Source organism: Typopeltis vanoorti, chromosome 15 (genome assembly GCF_054136105.1).
Source record: "Typopeltis vanoorti isolate ZY-2024b chromosome 15, IOZ_Tvanoo_1.0, whole genome shotgun sequence".
Classification (NCBI taxonomy): Eukaryota; Metazoa; Arthropoda; class Arachnida; order Uropygi; family Thelyphonidae; genus Typopeltis; species Typopeltis vanoorti.
Genome location: NC_143563.1, coordinates 75,586,870 through 75,609,465, shown reverse-complemented (window position 1 = coordinate 75,609,465; position 22,596 = coordinate 75,586,870). Strand labels below are relative to the sequence as shown.

Here is a 22,596-nt window from a genome sequence, read left to right as displayed (position 1 = left end):
CATAAGCTCTTTCACTGTGTGTAGCTTGATAAGAAGCGAACAATGGATAAACTAGTGTTAAAAAATAAATAAATAAAAATCGTGAGCGATATTTGAAGACAATGGGCGTTTTATCCCAATTTAGTAGTGGTCTTTCCTAAACTAACGTTTAGTTTTCCTTCATCTCGCAAACCAAAACCTTTTATTTTCAGACAACGTACAGCATTATTAAAAAAAAAAAAAAAACTATAAGCGCATTTTATTGCAATGATTTATTAAAAAACGTTAAAAAAAGGTTCAGAGGCAAATACAAAAATTCCTCGTCAGTTTCCCTTTTTAACATTACCGACATGGTTGGCTAACGTACACTCTCCAATCGGTAGGCTGTAGGTTCGAATCCCGCCATGAGCATGGATGTATGTTAGATGTTCTTAAGAGAAATTTCACCGCCCATTACCTGAAATAGCTGCAAAAGAACCCAGTCTGGTCTTGTAGAGAAGGATTTTTGGATGATTTAAGACATTAAATATAAAATGCAGTAGGTTTATAAGCTTTTGATATAGATGTTTCTGACTGCATTATCTGGGAGATAAATGTCAATCCCCCCCACCACCACCACCACCCTATTGGAGGTCGGAAGTAGCTTGGAAAAGTCTCATGTTTGGTGTCTAGAGCGGCGATTTCGAATTATGCAAAATAGACAAACCACCTTTGGTTCTCGCACACCACTACTAAACCTACAGTAGTAATTTGCGAGTTTATTACATGTTATGGGTGGGAATCACAAAAGAGCCACCATGTCTATGCCCCATCTACCTCAAAAATCCCCCCCTCTCTCATAGACCCCCCCCCTTCGTTGTTCACTTGCTTCTCCGATTATACGAACTCCATGTCAAATATGCTGACCCAGTTTGTGTCAGTAAGTTGCGTGTTGTTCTGGACGATTTGCCTGTTTCGTGAGATGAAAAACTCGATTTGCAGATCACAAAAAAAAAAAAACTATCACCAATTCATTTTTAAATGAAGAGTCCTCTTATAAAGGTTCTTCATACGGGAAGTGGGTATTTCCAAACGGACATTAAACATGCTGACTGAGCTAGCAAAGTTTCCCCAGAAAGTAAACATGCATGTTTCGCGAATAAATAAAACGTTACGAATTTATTTTTTTTTTTAGATATGTGTTCACAGCTGCATTTGACGTTATTCAAGAATGAATTAAATGTTCAATCTGTGACTCACAAGTGTCCCACCAAACAGTTCCCTTCACTTATACTATTTATAATTAGTATTTTCAGAATGAGGAGCTGTTGGTCGAGTGGTTAACATCTCCGATCGACAACCAGCAAGCTACCTTTTCGAATCCCACTGAATAAATATAGACCTCCCTGTTGTTGGTGGTCTATATTTTGTGTAGACTCCATGTTTGGTCTCAGTTTTCGGATTATTTAATCCTTGAGCCACTCATAGCCATAATAATACTCTAAGGTTTACAGCTTTCTTCAAATGGAATTCACAAAAACTTTCAAAAAGGTTCTTTATTAAAAACGCAAAAAGGTCTTGGAAAAAAAAAATTATATACTATATATATATATATATATATATATATATATATATATATGCTTCCTCAGGAGGAATTTAAACCCAGGTCTGATTCTGAGGTAAATGATGCGCAGCGTACTTGTCTGTAACCGAGTGGCCACAAAATTTATATTCACAGCTGTTCACGAAACATTCTCGTGTTTTACACAATGTATATGCAATGCTGTCATAATACCAGCTGCAAAAGAAAGGTGTTTGTATTAAACATACTACTTCAGAATGAAATGCGAATTATGCGGAATGATAGCTCAAAGTGTGTAAAAATTAAATATTCATATTAGACCTTCGTAGAAACCTAAGAAAAGCTATGATTTAAATAATGAAGGTTTCGCAAAGGAAACCCTGAAGTTAGATTTAAAAACACTAAGTATATATAAATGGCTACAGAATCAGCCACGCAGCATTTTTATGAAGGGAGGAAAATGTAAGTGTACAAAACATGTACAAATAATTTGGTTATTTTACCAGCTACCTGACAGATGGGTAACCTTGGATTTCAGAACATGTGGGGTCGATAACCTGACATGTCAAATGAACGATAAATAAAACATGTCGGGTGAATGATGACAAACAACGGGGATTTGGCGATCTCGTCCGTCTTCAGACATTTCGATAATTCTAGTAGCTTTTAATATCAAAAAGACATTACCAGGCAGCAGATTCCTTATTAGGAAATTTGAATTTCGTGAGCTATAATCAATCATTGTTTGATTGCTTTTGTTTAATTAAAAGACAATACTGCAATACGTGTCCGTGGTGTTGAAACTGCTCAACCACACTTACAGAACAAAAAATCTTAGACTACAAATAGCGCACTAATATGGCCTTGCTTTCCTTTTCTCCTTCATTTCGACTACAGAGTATGTTCCGTTTCCACGATAAGATAAAACCTGCGATATTTAGAGCTAAAATGACTGTTCAACAAAAATCTAAAGAATATTTAAAATAAAAAATGGACTAGTGCAATCTTCACAAGATAGAATCTTCTGAAAAATCACAGTTGAAGCCGCAGATTACGCTAGACTGTATCATTCAACTAATATTGACAATTTATTCCTCAATTGTTTTATCATCTAAAAGTAATATCTGACTTTAAAAAAAAAAATCAAAAATGAGTATTCGAACCATTAAAGGATTTTCAAGTGATGGCGTTGTTCATATAGCAGTTGTAGTTTCTCCTTCTAGAAACTCGGGTCCCGCAAAACAGGCACGTTGGTAGGACGACATACGTAGCTAATAGAAAAAGTACCCTAGCCTCACAATTGTTGCCGAATAATGATGATTGAGATTTGGTTTAGCTTTGATATGAGATATTTTTAAAAAGGACTAAACGAAATAGAATATCTAATCCTGTTCATGTCAAAAAAAAAAAAAAAAAGTGACTGCTTCTTTACGACTGCATTCATTACAATGCTTATCGTGTGCAACAACCGATTCTTACCAACCGGTCAGATTGAGTAAACATTTCTTAGTAAGAATTTCCTCCGGATATTGGGGAAGGGAACAAAAATGCTGAGTAAATAAATTTATGGTATCAAGCTTGATGTTCACAGCAATCTTAAATGGAGTAAATTAAATACCCCGATAATAAAGGGCCTTGAGGATGTTTCATCTGCTTTTATTGGGATTATTCCACCAGCCACCCCACAAGCAACCTATAAAACCATGGAAGTTTCCCTAATAAAACCCTACTGGCCTACTCTGAAGTAAACTTGATTCGGTGGCTGAGTGGATGGCGTCTCCACTTTGCTATCAACACCCTATGCGTTCAAATTTCCCAATGGCATGAATGTTTGTAGGTTTATTTTCAGTATGGACCCATTAACCTATTTAATGAAGGCTTGAACAACTGACATGAAAAAGACCATGCTGGGCCTCTAGATATAGTAGGGCTCTCAGTTTATTTAACCCATGAGACCACCGGCAGTATTAAAGTGGCAGAGGATTTTAAACCTTGATCTCTTTAATATAATCGTAACGTTTGCTGTGAAGAAGAGTAAAAAGGAAAGTGGACAACGAAACAGGGAGGTATTAATACTAAAAATACTTTAAGGCAGAGAATTTTTTTCCCTTTAAAACTTTTGTCTTGTGCATTTCGATGGGAAAATTTAAATACTCATATTTCTGTATATTTGACATAATTTCACATTACCGACATTAAACAAGATCAGGAGGTAAATATAGTTTACGAGAGTAGAGCTCAGCCATATTATTTGCGCAACACTTTTCCAGTAAGGAAGTACTGTTTTATTATTCTAATATACCCAAAAAAGTACTTAAAATCACACCCATGTAACTTTTATTTTTAAATATACAAATACCCAACAAGACTGTACGCATGTACAAACTCACTCCACAGAATATGGTAGTGGCTTAACTGTTTTTGTTATGCCACTCTTCGGGACTGGTGATTCCACCCTCAAACTAAAGTATCACAGTACTTTAGATTTCCCTCCGTCAGTCACGTAATAAGCAAAAAAAAAAAAAAAAAACTTCCTGATAACGGTAACCGTTATAGATTTATTTCTGAAATGTCAATAATAGCTAGAGCAGCATATTTTGATACAAGATAAATCAATAGCCGGAATTCTGTTAATATTTAATAATTTTTTGAATCTTATTTTTAATTCAAAATATCACGACTATTTGAATTAGTTTCAAAATATGCTAATTTCCAAAAAAAAAGTTGAATTTTGTGACATGGCGTTATACCAGATATCATCCCCCCCCACCTGCGTGATTTTTCTTTTATATATTTTGATGAGTAACGCTATCATCTGCTGAGTCACACATACATTAAAATCACATAACACTATTTACGTGATGTATGCAGGTATTTTATTTCACAATGGAATTGTGCATTTAAAAACAAGTTCCTATAATTCTTGATTTATTTGTGGAGGAGACAGTTTTAATAAGTGTCGTAATTTAATGCAAATCTAATCTTCTATACCTACCTCCATAATCAATTAATGAATGATTCACTTGTTAAAGTCAGTCTTAAAGTTAATTCCAAGTTTCAGGTACGCTACAGCAGAATACAATTAATAATAGGAATGAAGACAGAGGCATGTTCCAGACAGACCACATCTTAAAAACCTTCGCGTCTACCCAAGCTCTTTATCTCTGTCAAACGCAAACTCATGAATGAAGACAAGCAGTTGATATTATTAAACTACTGCAGATTTTTGTTACTACAAAATCGAGGGGGGGGGGGTTTCCTCAAAGCGTTCTGTCCATTATCCTCTTCCTGCAACGAAAATTCATTAGATGTGTTTCCCTGCAGCCATTTTTCGAACAACTTCCTCGGCACCGTCCACATCTCGGTGTCATGACAAGCAGTCTGTTAGCACAGTTGGAATGATGAATAAGCGACTATGGCAGTACGCTGGAAACAGAGTTCGATTCTTTAAATAAAACGAGAATAAACAAAGCCTTCTGAAACATGTGTTGCTAAGCTGCGGCCCTCCTGCTTTAAAACACACGCTCAAGTTGGGTTCCCGATTAGCGTAGTCGATATTCCACGCGGCATTTAATTAATCTAACACCCAACAAACATTAATTTAAGCCGGCAAGTGGATGAACTTCGAAGTTGGTGTTTTGTTGAGAACGAAAAGGGAGGGTGAGCAGCAATAGCTGAACGAATCCAACTGCGGGAACTGTTTCCTTGGGATTCTTCCACACAATCGGCACGGAGACACGACATAACGTGACAGGTTTTATTTCGACACAGGTGTCGGTGACTGCTGGTGTCTTAAAGAGTGGTCGTTTGCTGGCAGGAAAAAGCTCAACGGCCTCCTATACGTACACCGAACACGGCATAAACTGCATCATTCTGTGAACATCAAAAGAACTTATTCAGTAGTGTTCAACTGTAGTAAGCGCTTTGCAATTCAACCACAACGAACGGCAGTTGTTTACACAGTACAGAAAATCTTAACTTCATTTCTGAGATCCCAATCGTTCTTTAAGTATAATCTCAAATAATGAAACGCCAAACGAATACGCATGTGCCAAATTCGGCTGCAGACGAAACTTGACTGTTCGTTTGCACTATTTTTTTTTTTTTTAATAGTCTGAAAATCATTGATTATTCAAGCTGTTAACAAGTGCTCATTTGAAGTGCATAATGAAGTGCTCATTTGTTTGGAGTTTGCTAATTAATGCAAAATCAATCAATTTCTCTCTTGTGTGAGTACTTAAAAGGAAAGCTTAAACATAACCTTGTAAAATCCGCTACGTTAGACAATTATTCACAACGGATATATTTAACATGACAATAGCAACAAATTAGAATAATCGTATTAAAGTCAACAGTCCGCTGACTTGAATGCAAGTTACTTGTTCACAACCACAGCAATAAACCAAGCAGAAATTCCACGAATTGGTTGGAATATAAACTAACTTTGAAGAAAAAAAAAAAAATAGTATCACTCACGGACTTTAACTTCCTGCATTTTGTAAACGGCACGCTATATATGCCACGGTGTTTTGAAAAAAAAACTCCAGTAATTCCGATTTAAACGAGCTCATATTATCATTGAAAGCATAACAACAATACTAACATATACATGTAGTTCAAACTAGCATGAAAAGGAATTGGCATTCTGCCAAATGGCCAAAAGGAATAACAGTAGGTGTACAGCGATAGCGTAGATTATATTCAAGGTTTAGACTCATCCTCTTAAGGTAAGTATGCCGAATTAGCAAAGTGCAATCGCAAAGACACAGTAGAATCTGCTACAGCATAGAATGCGGCAGAACTTTAAAACACGAAAAACATTTACTGATTTCGTTAATCGCCATCCCAAATGGAATATCGTTGTTTCTCGTGTATTGTGAGATCGTCTGCTTTGTCATGTGAAAAGTTATTCTGCAATATTTCCTCGCTTGTCAGAAGACTGGTGCGCAAACTTTGAACTATCGAAATTCCAATTATTGGATTTGGCAACGCAATCATTATTTGAATTAAACGAAAAGAATGTTCGGTTGTTGTTTTTTTTCTTTTGTGTGTATGTTTTAATTTTAAAGTGCTGTTTGGTCTGGGGTTATTTACAGGCGTCCAGGCCTCATAGTATTTTTAGCCTGCTAGTTTGACAGCAGTTGAAAAACATCCAAGTCTTGTCTTCTTCTTTCTTGCCAGTGTGTGCAATTAATTCTTCCCGCCTGGCTCTAATTGGTAGTACCTCGTTAGTTTAATTAGTGCCAACGGTATTTTCTCTCTCTCTGACTCATTTAGAATGAGTCTGAATGACAGCGCAGCAAATTTTAAATACTCATTAACTCGCTTTACTTTTCGTTCACATTTGTTTGATTTTATTTTCTTGACTTGCAGATAGGAGAAAGTTTTACATTATACCGTGGTAAGAATCGCTTAAAGGCCTGGTTAAGCAATGAAAGCAGAAGATAGTACTGAATGAGTTAAAATAACAGAATATCCTCCACAAAGATTTCCGTACTATCCATATAGATTTATTTCTAGCAGTGCTGTGATCTTTTAACCATATTATTGCATATTAAGATACAACAAATAATAAGGCGCGCTTCTTACATATCACAAATATGTAGGGACTTCCAGAGAGATAGGTGGGAACTCGCAAGTGGCAACACAAGCGACGATGAACGCCAATTCCTGTGCGGAAAGGGTTTTTCTCTTGGTGATTTTTGTATGAGCAGTGTGATCGCTGTTTTGAGTCTTCCATGCAGCAGTGGCATATGCAAGATTTGCTTAAGGTAGGGTTTGGGTTGCTGATTTTCTAAGGAAATAATGTACATTTATTCATTGAATATAAGGACAACTTCGCCAATTCTAATACTTCTTTTTAATGTCTAATCTTTCGGCATAGAAATACTATTCTGCTTGGTGGGGGGGGGGGGGTCATTCTCTAGGAGTCCTTACTCAACACTATGGTATTTCTTAAATATTATGCAAAATTACATATATTACGCATAAAATTCAACTTTAAAAAAAAATGCCAAATACTCACTAAATGACTTACGGGAAAAAATTGCCAATTTCAGTATTCCAACCATAATCAGTTAAAACAAGTAAACAGGACCTCAATTCAATTCTATTACGGCACTTAAGTCGGAAACTGCTTCCATATTGCACTTCTCTAAATATCTTTTTCGTTCTTCAGTACGAGTGAAAAAATATCAAGCTTTCAAAAGGGCTGCTAGCGAATTTTCTATTACAAAAACATCCCGTACATAAAATCCGTAATGCGTCCCGTATCGACGACCTACTAGAAGAAAATAAATAACTCTACGTTCGAGCGATAGCATTCATGTAACACCCGCATATGTATCATCTTGTGATAGTTGTCCTTCAGAATGGTGGCTGCAATCTTGTCTGGTAATGCCATTTTGTTCCTCCCAACTCTATCTGGCAGGCTTTAAAGACTCGGTAAACTGCCCTTTAAATGAGGACAAACTCATTCAACGATTTGCGAGGCGCGTGTGTTAGTCGACGATTACTTAGTTTAAACCCACCATCAGAAATCAAGCTTCTTAATAAGAGACATGAATTCTACTTGCAAATACGAACGCACTGCACGACGTTCAAAGCGATCTTAACCGGACAATAGAATGGATGCCCAAGAACAGAAATTATAGGACTTTAGCATTTTTTTTTTTTTTTTTTAGGTTGCATATTTAACTCTTATGATTCTGACATGTGAAACATACTCTAATTGTTATGCGACACGCTAAGAAAATAACTGGCTTAAACAAGCTTTTATTGCTGACGTACAACAGTTATTCTGAATAAATACCAACTGTGGCTGCTGGCTTTAATCTCTTGCCTAACTGCGGGAATTATGCGGAATATTTTTGGCACGTTCCCATTATTTGTTAGGAGCAAAATGGATTTCCTGCTTACAGTGTGGGTGTACTGCTAGTGTTGATGTGAAAATCCTGTCGGCAGATAAGTTTAAGGACATGCAGACTTTGGAGCGCGCGTTACGACGAAAAGGCTTGCGTGGTGGATGTATACAAATCGTATCATGTCGTGCGCGGAGGTTCTTTTCTCAGATGCACAAATTATGGGGAAATGGAATGTTGAATACGACCGACGGATATTGTTCAAACAGTAACTTGCAGTTACGAGTGCAAACACGGAAGGATACTTTAGAATCGTAGAACATTTCGAAATAAAAACCGAATAAAAAAAAAAATAAGTATGTCCTATCTTTGTTTTGCATGAATTCACTATCTAAAATAAAAAATTAACTTTGAATAAATTAATATTTAATCGAAACATCTGTTTTTAATATTTAAAAATGCAACTGACTTGCTCCGTGCTAAATAAAAAGTGCAGCTACTTCATCGATCTAGTTGTATCTTTATAAAAGAAATACCCTTTTCCAGCGGTAAAATTTTAAGGTGTTTTTTTTTTTCTTTCTTTTTACACATACTATTTTGTTCGATTCGAGAAGGAAGTTTATAAATGATTCATTTAGTTAGACTTTTTTTTTCACCGTGTAAATCAATAAAATAAACTCCGATGCATTTAATTTTTTTTCTATCTCCTGTTCTAAATAAGTTGTGAACGAAATTTGTATTGTTATTTAATTCCCCCACCCCACACATTTCTTGTTTCCAGTTGCCCGTGTATTCGGATTCAGGCCATGAACGCTGCTTCGTCTTAGCAACAGCGTGAGCTCTAATCTTATGATCTAATTTCTGTTGCGCACATCGCTATTCGTCTTTGAATGCTGTTACTTGGAAATTCTAAATGCAATATGAGTAAATAACTACAATGCAAAAAGAAACACGAATGATGTGTTTATTTGTTACGCAAATATCTCATGTAAATATTTGTAGTTATCATACGATAACAACGGGGGGAAAATATTCAATTTCAATTGCAAATAAATCTATTCGCATCCCTGGTGTATAAAATAAATACATTCATATTTAATGCATTTGATTAGGTTATTACCAGAAAAAAAAAAGTGATATTTCCTATGTAGATTTATTGAAATTATTTTCTATATCCTTTCGTGTTTACTGTAAAAAGAAATGTAACCTTAAAAAAATCGGGAATAAATTTAGTTTTTTAAATTTATTTTTAATTAAAAATTAAAAGTTTATTTTGTCAATGCTTGCAAACAATAATAGTATGTCCTCTGAATCTTATAGCTAACCGTCTAAAACCAACCTAAGGCGTTCAAGGACTGATTTATTTACATTTACTCTTTTAATGGGACTATAAACTGAACAAAAACATTACCTTCCTGCATCTTCATATGAGGAAGTATATAAGCTTCAGAGGAAACCATCTTGGGCATAAATTAGCCGAAGTTTTTTTTTTTTTTTTTAAATGACACTTCCTCTACACATACATGTTCACTAAAGCAATATTCGTTCTCCTTCGCCTGCTTCCAGAAAAACACGTTTCTATATTTCAGAACAGCTTAAAATCTTCAACTTAAGTGATGCGAAATGACTTTTCAAAAAATCGTTTAAAAAATTTTGTTTTATTTTACTTTTTGTTTTAAGACGTGAATCTAGTCCATGAAATGTTGTTAATCTAATAGTATACTCAGTACGGTGGGTAGGTTAATGGCTAAATAATCTGTAAACCCTCTAGAGCAGGGAGTTTCCAACCTATGCCCGCGGGCACCATGGCGCCCGTCGACCAATTTGTGTGTGCCCGCCGCTGTTCAACCGTGTGCCGTATAGTTTGAAATAATCACGCAACAATTCATGGCATGCTATATGATGCATGCGTTAGACACATGACGAGTATTAAACGCATACAATGTAAAGTAGACGCGCATTCGAAGTTGTTCATTCCAGTTTAAGAACTGGAATATCATCATTTCTCCTAATTATGAAGCACTGGACAATGAAATGCAATGCAATGCCAAAGATCACACTAACTTACATATATATATTTAAAATTTTATATAATGTAAACTTTTAAGTAATAAAACATTTGATTATAATGTAAACTTTGTATGTATTCATTAACAAACGAATTCAAAAAATTTGCTTGAAAAAATAGATGGTGCCCGTCACCCTATCGGTATTTTAGAATGTGTTCTAGGAAACAAAAAGGTTGGGAACCCCTGCTCTAGAGACAAAACATGGGACTTATTCACGCCACTTCTGACCTCCAATAACCGCGGGGTAGTCTCGCACCGGTCAACGAAAATCATCTGCCACCTAAAGACTCCCAAACGTTCATGCCACAGTCGAAATTCGAACCCACAAGCTGCAAAGGAGAGATGCTATCCGTTCGACCAGCCAATGCTGGTAAAACAGAGTGAGACGCGAACTTAGCATCGTTGAATTAAAGGTTCTGTAATCTAATTTTTTTCCCCCCTCAACTTAACTATTTCGTTGAACAGTCGGTTAGAGTATCGAGTTGTGAATTTGGAGTTGCTCAATACATTGAAATAAAAAAAAAAAACTTTCATAGAGAACTTCACTCAAGCTACTTTTAAGAGCCGGAGGAGGGGAAGGAAAAAGAATCACTCTTACAGGTCATGCAGATCACTTTCAGAGATTCACATGACTTGATCTAGATGCTATCTTTCAAAGAAAAACAGACAAATACATTCACCTACGTGAAGCAAGTTTGCTTATCAGTAACGAACTTCAAGGTCGAGGGAGAAAAAAAAAACTGCATGCGAAGCGAATATACGCGACAACTGTGAACTCTGAACACAATCGGCAACTACAGCTACATAAAAGTTGTGTGCGAGATTTACTGGAGATAAAGCTTACAGATAAGTCATACCATCATAGAAATTTAAAATCAAAATAACTCTTTGTTACTTCACTTTTATTAGTAATTTACTGACAACAAGTTACAATGAAATTATAAATATTTTATTTATATTTATTTAATTATAATAAATTATACAATATTTGCATGTATTTAGGGGGTTTATAGGCAGCGTTGTCATGGTATGTTTAGTAATGGAAAGAAGTCGCATTCTGACTCTGCTTGTAATCAATCACATCGATTGACTTGTTTCTGAATAAAACTTCCCACGTGTCAAATCTACTCCTCCTGAACTAGATTTTCTTATGTATGGGTTGTACGTGATACGCCAGTTAACGTCACAATCTTTCAATGTGTAGTTTCTTATCCTCTGTAAATAGGTTTAGATATCATAGTTATTGTTTTCTGTTTTTAGATCAAAAGAAGATGTTTCACTGCCTTTGAAAATATCAGAATTATGGTCCTCTAAATGTTCTATGGTATAATAATAACGTTTATGTCTCATGGAGAAAGTTTTCTGGAAAATGTTTTTCTTGTGCTCTACTCTATTCAGTGGTTGGCAAAGCTAAAAATTGACACAAGTTGTTCAATAAAATGAAAGTCGGATTTAGAAAAAGAACTAAGCACAAGCAGAGCTTCATTTTAATAGTTAAAAAAAAATGATATATTTAGTATAGTGGTCTTTAAAATTTTGTATTTTGTTATTTACTGTGTGCTTGCGTACATGCATATCTTATTCATCTCTGGGTGCGCAAATGTTGAAACATCTGGGACAATAATGAAAGTATGACACTCTCTGTTAGAATGAAATATATATTTCTGTCGTCACACATTCCATACTACTATATTAAGTAAGCAGATATAACTGGTAGGGCCTCCTTAGCTCAGTCAGTATAGACGAAGTCCTTTGGTCGGAAGCACCTGGGTTAGATTCCCGTCAGCGACGTGAGGAACCTTCATCTGGTCTCTTTCGACTAAAGGTGAGTCAGCCGGTCTCATACAGAGGTGGGGGTTTTTTCACCCGGAAACTCTTCGTCCCTCAGAACAGCAAGGCAAACCGGCCCCGTGAACACACGTGGATTACGGTCATGAATACGTCCCAGCTATATGCGATCCCGAGGACGGGTTAAATTGGGGGGGGGGGGAGCAATGGTGAACTATCCTGTAAAAATCTCACCAGGAATACTTTGTGGGCAATGCCTACAAAGCCACCTACGGTCGGAAACGACTGAAAGGGAAAACTAGGATATAGCTGGTAGACTGCACTTATTAAATGATGAGTACAGTGAATGGTATGTGAAAAAAATAACTGGTGGACTTCATAACAGGTACTATTTTCAAATTTAGTGATCTATTCATTCAAAATAGTAACAAAAGAGTACATCATAAAATCACTGATAGGTAAATTACCAAGCAACGGAAATGGGCACTACAGGAAGACCTGGGTAGGTGACGTCAGAAAAGTGGTAGGTAAATCTCCACATAATGAGTTGCGGTGTCTCAGAGTTTTGGTCAAGTGTATCATCCGAACTGTGAAGTTTGGTTGTGAAGCTATTTCGTAATGTCTTCAGTTATTTCTTCAGCGTGAAGACTCGCACATTTGGTTATTACAGTGTTCGGTTGGCACTCATCTGGAAAGATGAGTGCCAACCGAAATGCAACACATAATGCAAAGTTTCATACGTTGTGAAAGTTTTATGAGACGCACCCACGACAATGCACCATGACAATGTAGCAGGCGCTAATGCGAAATAGTTAAAAAACGATGTGGGAAAATTTGGAACTTGCAAGCAGAGCGTCCGGCCAATTAAGTCCATCAATGGTATTGCTGACTCAATGATCTTATCCTTTAGATTCCTGTGAAATATAGTGCTGTACCAATACTTCTTTCAGTAGAGTATACACTACTTACCAATAATTGTCCGGACACTAGCAATTTACAATTGATACAAGCAAGCGAACTCTAATGTCGGATATGTCCACATTTGGCTTTGATCACCTCCCTGCACCCTTTGAGGAAGGCTTTTCACCAACGTGCGGCAGACATCAGGTGAAATTTGTCATAATTCCTCCATCAAAGCAGCACTGAATTCAGCCACAGATCGAGGGCGTGCTCTGGACCTCAATAGCCGCTCCAATTCGTCCCATAGGTGTTTGATGGGCCAAGGCAGTCGTTTAACACTCATCTGTTCATACCATTCGATACCAGCTGCAGTTTTGTGACATGGGGTATTGTCGTCTTGGTAGTAACACAGGTCCGTTTCATAAAAACTCCACAGTATAGGCATCACCTGATTATCTAGAATATCAAAATGTACTGAGCTGCCTTCATGGAACCACGGACAACGACCAGTGGTCCCACTCAAAACCAGCTGAATGCACACCCACACCATTACTCCTCCACCACCAAACTTTACTGCGGGTACAACACACTGGTAACAAGCGTTCACTGGGCTACCTCCACACCTGGGAACTGGAAACAGGTGAACCTTGATTCACTGCTCCAGAGTACCGTTTTCTACTGGTCATTTGTGCAGTTCACACTTTCTTTGCACCTGGCCAGACGAGCCGTCTTGTTCCTTGTAGTGAAGTTCGGTTAGTGTTCCGCTGCTCTTCCGTGGAAACCCAGTAAATAGAATCCTTTTCGTACAGTATTAGTACTCGCCATGATGTTACTGGCGCTCTGGAACTCATCACGGATGATCTGTGCCGATTGTAGCCAGTTTTTGCGTGCCACCCGTTTTAACACCCTCCTGTTCCCTGTCAGTCATTTTCGGCGGCCTCCCTGGGCGTTTTCCCGCACTAGTGATGCCAGAACGTCTCATTTGTCGATCACATCACAAACCGTCGATTTTGGATGCTCCAGTTGAGCGGCAATGGCACGTAAGGACATGCCACTGCGACTGCCCACGGTGACACCTCTCTCGAAGTCATTGAGTTCACGTTGTGTTGCCATACCTGTATTCAACTGCTATGATGAAGTACTGCTTCCTACTATCCATACTATACACCAGTTTTTATGTTATTAACAAACCTGGAATGTTTCATAACTTCAAATAACAGAGGTGGCTGGACAATTATTGGTAGACAGTGTATGTGTATACACTGTTTACCAATAATTGTCCTACCACCTCTGTTATTTGTTAGTATGATGAAGAATACACTTATCGTCATTCTCTGTCACTTTGTTGAGTTTAGATCCAAAAATTCAGTAGTTTGAAGGAAAAAAAATCAAAAATAAATTTAAGTCTCCTCGCCACGGGAATAATCTCCTGCTTTATATATATATATATATATATATATATATATTGCGATTTTTAAATCTGGTGTTTATGAAATAACGTTTAGTAAACAAACTAACTCAATACTCATTATTATACTATCAATATTCAATACTACCCCCCCCCCCACTATGTTAGGAAGGCTAAACGAAAACAAACCATGTTCATTCTTCACGAGAAAATGGCCAAAAGATTTGGAAAAATCTACTTTTCTGATGGGAATCCATCTCAAATGAAGAACTGGAGTATGTATATTATGTAATTAGTACTACAAACAGATTACGGAGAAGTTATCCATTATTCTAACTTTCAGTTTGAACAACAGAAGATCTCCTGCTTGGGTCGAACAAACTTTTTAAATTATTAGCAGATATTAATCATTCATCAGAAAAGCTATCACCAAGCTTAAGTACTCAAAAGATTGCATAAAAACGACAAGTTTGAACTGCATGTAATAGATACAGTATATTTCCAATATTTCAATGTTCTGTATAGCTAAAATTGAACTTATATATATATATATATATATATATATATATATATATATATATATATTTTTTTTTTTAGAACTTGTGGCATTATACATAGAAAAATTAATGTACTGTCAAATGCTTTATAAATCATTGTTTAGTTTTGTTCAAACTATTTGGAATTTCAAAAAAATCAAAATTTAATGTACATAGCCTTTAAAACTGAATGACTAAAGCCGACAAAAATAGGCCTCTATTTAATCTGTATATAGCAACTTTCGAATATGAGCGAATGTCTCATATTCGATAAAAATACTGCAACCAAACTATTAAATTAAACACATAATAAACATAAGTCCTTCATAGAGGTGTTTGGCAATAAGTCGTCTGGCATTTCAGACTTTTAGATACTGTCCCAGATGCTGGATCCATCAAAACCGAAGATTTGCTAATGCTTTCCGCCATCTGTAAAGGTGCTTGTGAGGGAAGACAGAAAAAGAGAAGAAGAATTCGACAAAAACAAAAGCCAATTCTGCGCATGATAAGGCTTTAATGTCCCAAGAATCTCTACTAGGACATTTATGATGGTAAAAATCGAGTCAAGTCCCTTTTAAGGACCTCAGAACGGTTCCCATTCTTTCAATACTTGACTGGTGATTTCAGAGCCCCATATAAACTGCATACGAAGCAGTATAAAAATTCGCCTAACGACTCTCAACCCGTCAGTCCAGCAGCATTTTCCGCACCCTATCTGTAGTATGTGTATATCAAAAACGGAAACACGGAACAGTGGAATTAACTGAGAGAGGCCTATTTAGAACGCAGTTTCAACGCTGCGTAGGCTTTTCTCCTAATGATGAACCCGAGTGATAAAAAGCAGACCCACTTTACAGTTAACACGCTATAAAACTAAAAGGAACTTGCCACGCTGTTTTAGTCGCTTTCCTATAAACAATAATCCGAAATAAAAGAAAGGAAACACATACACGGTGATGTTCCACATAGGCATGGTAATCCACATTCCTCTGATACGAAACGAGCCCCCCCCCTTTTTTTAAGATAGAAATAGTATGTCCTTGTCGTTCTATTTCTGCCCTTTCCCTTCACGATGGCATAAACATCCCATTCCAGAACCATACCCAAACAATAGTGTTTTTTTCTTTTTTTTTTTAAAGAAATAATCTTGTTAAAAAAAAAAAAAAAAAGGTTACACCGGGCTTCAGAATTCATCTATAATAGGTAAAGCAAAAATGACGTTTCCATTGCATGAATTAAAAACGAATGGCGATCAGAATAAAGTAATAAGCCGACATGCAAACAGCTTTTAAGAAAAGCTACGAAACGACTGCATTAATATCAACTAGCAAACATTATTACGCATTTCATGACCGTCTTCAAGCGAGCGAATGTAATAATTACAATGCCACAGCTCATCTGGCTAAATTAGCCTTCCAGGCTTCGGATATACGTGTAAGGGTTGATCACTTTCCCCCTCCCATTTTCCCTCCACTCTAAATACAGAGGGGGAAACTAAACGAATCGGTATGGTTAACACGAATGTTATTTAACGATTCCAGCCTCCTATAAAGACATTAGGATCTTATTGCTCTTCTGTAAGACTGATTACGGAAGGGCAGTCTTGGATGGAATTCGGGACGCGGGAGTAGTTAAAAATGCAAGCCGCGTTCGATGCGGTAAATCAGCTTCCTTTTGATGGGCTCAGCATTTCTTCGTTAATTCTTTTATTTGATCTAGCTGGACCCAAAGGATCGTCTGTAACAGACGCTTTTCTTTTAACTCTTCCTAATGCTGGGTTTGGTATAAGTTAGAGAGTGTGACTCTCACATAAAAACCAGGGGAGTTTTATATAAAATTCCAACTCCCTAACACGTTACTGTAAACTAATAACTATTAAAAGGCGTATTAATACCATCGCTACATTAGTTTCACTAATTACTGGAGCTTCGCAGTTGATAAAATCGGATTTATTCAATCAAATCTTTGGTTGATTTTGTTAAACTATTCAAGCAGAGATAACTGGAGTTTATAATTTCGTTGTATTTTATTTGTGTTACATATTAACTTGACTTCTCGCCGTGCAGTCACTAGTACTTAAGGCAATTTTTGGGAGCTCCTTGTTATAATAAAATCGTAATATCATAATATGGTACGGAACTATTTAGGAACTATTTAATTTAAACTTCCAACTGAAGATTATCAGTAAAATAAATCTTATTTCTAAGAAAATAAATTACATTGATAATACGTGTAAAATATTGTACATGATGTCACTTCCGTCTCAAAAAAAAAAAAAAAAAAAAAAAAACTATTACGTAAAACTATAACAGATACAGGAGGATAAAAGAATGATGAGGGTAAATTTTATGGATTTATTTAGTTATATTATATATATATATATATATATATAATATATTTTTTTTCAAGCAATCATTAAAAAAAAAAAGTCTCACGATTTGTTATTGAAAAGACGGAATAAGAATTGATCGTCGATTATGCCTATCCGGACATCAACATATTAAACAATTTATAGTAGGGATGCACAGACCGCGGCCTTCCGTTGATTTGCTGGCGGCCCGCCTCACCGTGTATTATTTTAACTTTACCAATTTACACGATAGGTAATTTTTAAAAATGGTACATGCGCAAAGCAAAGTAGCTGTGACGTCACGATTGCCTGTCTACTTACGATAATCGGTTAGTAATAATGTCAAATTTTATAATTCGTCTATTTGTCATATGAGTATTTTGTTTTCGTAGATGCGTTAATAGGTTGCTACAATTAATTATCACCCCTAGGAAACGGTAAAAAATAAATTCTACAATGGATAAAGCAGGGCCAAGTAGGAAACGCAAAGTACAGGATGAAAAATGGCAGTTTCAGGATAGCTGGACCGAAAAATATGGTTTTGTGCAGTCGTTTAATAATATCGTGTGCTTGATTTGCAAAAGTGCTGTAGCCATACCAAAAGAATACAATATAAGGAGACACTATGAAAGTCTACATTTTCAAATTTACCCGAAGAACTACGTAAACAAAAGATTTCATTTTTGAAACGAGAAATGACAGGTCAGCAAGTGATGTTTACAAAACCTATTCAAGATTCGGAAATCGCAACAGAAATAAGTTTTGAAATATCTCGCCTTATAGCAAAAAAGGTGCCGACCATTTACAGACAGAGATTTCGTTAAAGATTGCCTTGAGATAGCTGCTAAAAAAATTTGTCCTGAATTAGCCAAAAATGTTGAGAAAATTCAGTTAAACAGGATGGCTGTGCAAAGAAGAATTACTGCAATGTCGGAAAATGTAAAGGACCAATTAACATCTTCAAATTCAAATTCAAAGCAACTTCAATTCAAAGAAATCTGCCTATTTTTCATTAGCTATTGATGAATCAACTGACGTTACTTCCACAGGCCAATTGTTAATATTTGCACGTGGAATAACGCAAGAGTTTGAGGTAAGTGAGGAGCTGATTGGAATGAGTTCATTGTCAAATCAAACGAAAGGTAATGACATGTTCACTGGGCTTTTGGAACAGTGTTCCAAAATTGATTTAGATCTGACAAAATTATCAGCTATCACGACTGACGGAGCTCCTTCCATGATAGGAGCTAATTCTGGATTGGTAACATTATTGAAACAGCATTTGGGGCGGCACGACGATGAGTTGATACAATTCCACTGTATAATCCACCAGGAGAGCTTGTGCCCTAAGAAACTTGGATTTGAACATGTCATGAAAGTTGTGGTTTCAACGATTAATTTTATAAAATCCCGTGGCCTTAATCACCGACAATTTAAAAAGTTTCTTGAAGACATTGAAAGTGAATATGGTGACTTAATTTTTTACACAGAAGTGAGGTGGCTAAGTCGTGGACAAACATTGGAGTGGTTCCTAAATTTAATTGATGAAATTGAAATCTTCATGACAAAAAAAAAAAAAATAAATAAATAAGTCCCTGACAAAAAATCCGGATTGGTTATGTGACTTAGCCTTTCTGGTTGACATTACTAATCATTTCAATACGTTAAATAAGCGACTTCAGGGCAAAGATCAATTGGTTACTCAACTTTAGGCCACATTTTGTCTTTTCAGTGCAAGTTAAATCTATTTCAAATCCAACTGAAGTCAGGGAATTACATCCATTTTCCTAATTATAAGAAAGTTTCTGAAAAGCTCAATATCAACTTCAAAATTGTGTATGTTGAAAAGATTGATAACTTGATATCAGCCTTCAAGGATCGGTTTTCTGATTTGGAAAAAAAGTGAAACCGTTGCTAGATTTATTTAGCAATCCTTTTGCCACTTTGCCCGAAAATGCACCCGAATCAGCACAGCTTGAACTCATCGACATTCAAAACGATGAGAACCTGCGAAATAAATTTAACGAAGGCAATTTATTAAACTTCTATTGTTGTGTCGATAAAAACAATTATAAATGGTTGCTAGATAATGCATTAAAATGTGCAAGCCTCTTTGGCTTGCACATTTTATGAACATATATTTGTGAACAAACTTTTCCAGTCATGAATATTAACAAATCGAAAAAATAGGAACCGCTTGACTGATGAAAATTTAGAATCAATTTTGCGGTTGGCTACTGCAAAATTCGAACAAAATATCAAAACGATTGTCAAATCAATGCAATGTCACGCATCAAATTAAATTTACTTACTTTTTATTACCTTTTCTGTAACAATTATGATAGGTATAAATAAAATAAACAATATATGGTAGATAACGTTCAAGTTTTTTTTTTTTGGCGGCCCTCCCATAAGTAACAGTAGAACTATGCCGCTCTCGGCCTTAACAAGTTTGTGCATCCCTGATTTATAGAAATGCTTCTACGGAATACAGATGATAGACTGCGAATTGAATTGCTAGTCAAGATAGTCATTATGATTATTTTTTTCTGAATAAGAGGACAAGGATATTAAGGATTCGTAAATTACTAGTGGGTTCAAAATATTTTAATTTAGGAAAGTGATAGTTAGTTGAGAGAGAGGGTTCTAAATTGCATCGGGTTTCTTTAAAAAATATATCCGATTACACAGAAAAAGACGCTTTCTGCGAAAATATTTTGCTTGTTTTGACTAGCGAGTAGATGTTATTGATTTTCTCAGTGAATCAAAAATTACTAAATGTTAATCAATGGCCTTCTTTGAATTATGAGCACACAACAGATGGGCAAAATAATAAAAAGGAGAGTAAAGCATTCTGACTGTGTCCGTACAGAACAAAAAGCAATTGTGTACCATATCAGCTTCAATTCTTATTTCCCAATTTTATCTCACTATTCACGTTAAATTATTTCTTTTCAATCAGAAGCTGCCATACTAATTCTACATTTTGCATTTCAGAGGATTACATTACATAATACCATTGTAATGTATTTGGGAATACCCTCTGGGAATACAAATAATAAAAAAAATTCTTCCCTTGATTTAAGTCTTAATTTCCTTCTTTCGTATCTGCAATTATTTTATCTCAAGAACTCATTTCGCTTTTGTATATATGCTGCGATTGCACGATGCTCAGCTTCTGCAACGACTTTTAAAAATAACTGAAAATCGTGAATGGTAATTGCAAATTTAAGTTTGCTCTGTTTTTGACAATATCTCAGGCAAGAGTGTAGTGCATGTTATTACAGATTGCATCTTTCGCGAAGTATAACCGATATGTTTTAACAATTCTGATAATATAAATATAATATGCCGTTAAAATAACAGCAAAAAGCGATAATATATACATAAAACGAAAAAAAATGTTAATATAATTTTAGATTGAAAACGGTAAAAGATTGAATTCTCTATTATAAGTATTGTATACGGCAAAAGTCGATAACTTTTTTATTCTACTTTCTGGTCATTACATTTCCCACTTTCATAGGAGGAACCGAATGACTGGCTGTTAGGTATTAGGAAATATATACAGTATATATATATGTGTGATTTTAAACTAATTTATATATATATATATATATCTTTAATTTTTTAATTTTAATATATATATATATATATATATATATATATATTAAAATTAAAAAATTAAAGATATATATATATATATATATATATAAATTAGTTTAAAATCACACACACACATATATATATATATATACACACACACACACACACACACTAGGGGGATCCTCCCCCTGGCGCCTACGGCGCCCCCCCCCCGTGTTCCGGATTGGTAGGCCAGTTCTCCTTGAATTCTGATGACTCAAATTTCGAAGACTCGAAAAGGGGTTCCACTCCTCTCCCCCCCCCCCCCTAGTTCCGGAATGGTTCTTGAATTCTGATGATTCGAATTTTGAAAACTCGAAAGGGTCCCCCCCGCGCCTAATCCCCCGAGTTTCGGACCGGTAGGCAGGTTCTCCTTGAATTCTGATCACTCGAAAGGGGTTATCCCCCGGCACTTATGCCCCCCCCCCCCCCAGTTCTAGACTGATAGGCTATATATATATATATATATATATATATATATATTATAATTAAAAAATTAAAGTTAAATATCAACCGACATTGTTGCGAATTATATTGCAATGCAGTGTGTGTGTGTGTGTGAGGGGGGGGGGGGGAATATCGTGAAAACTAATAAAAATCGACACATAAAATGAATTCATTTTTAAAAGGGGAATGCGAATTCCAATTTTAAAACAGCTGCAATCCTCCAGAAAATTATAAATAATTATTATTTCATTTAGAAAGATATAACTGCAGATTATTAAGTAGGTGTGTATATTAAGAAAGTGACTTCCCGCTGCAAATGTTTGGTTTCCTTATGTACATGCTCAAAATTTTAAGTATGCACAAACATAAAACTAAACTAAAATTTATTGTATTCAATGTTTGAATTGAATGAATAATACACGAACCAAATTAAATAATAAAAAAAAAAAGTGCTCGGTCATGTCTTAAGGCATCCTACTTTAATATGGAATTTTAAATACTTTTAAGAAATTCAAGGAATTTTCCTGTTTTACAGTAGTTTCGGATCCATAGATTGATCGTTTAAAATAAATTTGTAACAATTATAAGTAGTCAAAAGCTACATATGACATAAAAAACATCATTCAGTCGCTATTTTCTTCTTATTATATAACCAACAACCTTGTCACTCTCATATATTGATTCAACCAATTCATCCACCAACGAATTCACATTCAGCTACTTTCGTCATTATGAGCGCGAATGAAGAGACCACTAGATGGCGCCAAGTCGACTGAGTAGTATATCACCTAAAACGTTTAAGGAACTTTTCGTAAAATTGTTCCGATTTTGATTTTTTTTATTCCCTCCCCTATTTTAGTTTTAAATGAGACGACGAAATATTTTGACCTCGATAGCACAGTGCTTTGTTATTTGCTTTAGGAAAGTAGCACACACACACACAGTTCATTTGTTATAGGCCAAATGGAACTGTCATATTATCAGAGCAACGCAAATGAAATTGCGCAAGGCAGATACAATCTATGCATTTGAGCACACACGAAGTAAAAATAA

The 22,596-nt window shown here is 35.8% G+C and overlaps 1 protein-coding gene across 9 annotated transcripts in view; it reads right to left on the bottom strand.

Moving 5' to 3' along the window:
- LOC150098902 (poly(rC)-binding protein 3-like) overlaps positions 1-22,596 on the bottom strand; it is a 435,954-nt gene that overhangs the window by 225,126 nt on the left and 188,232 nt on the right. Inside the window, exon 1 of one of the 9 annotated variants that reach the window (XM_090404974.1) lies at positions 7,578-7,602. The exons of 7 other annotated variants lie outside the window; for them this stretch is intronic. The gene's annotated coding sequence lies outside the window, so the exon portion shown is untranslated. Of the gene's footprint in view, positions 1-4,535; positions 5,873-7,577; positions 7,603-22,596 lie in introns of those variants that run through there. One more of the 9 variants, XM_090404972.1, reaches the window with a different exon arrangement.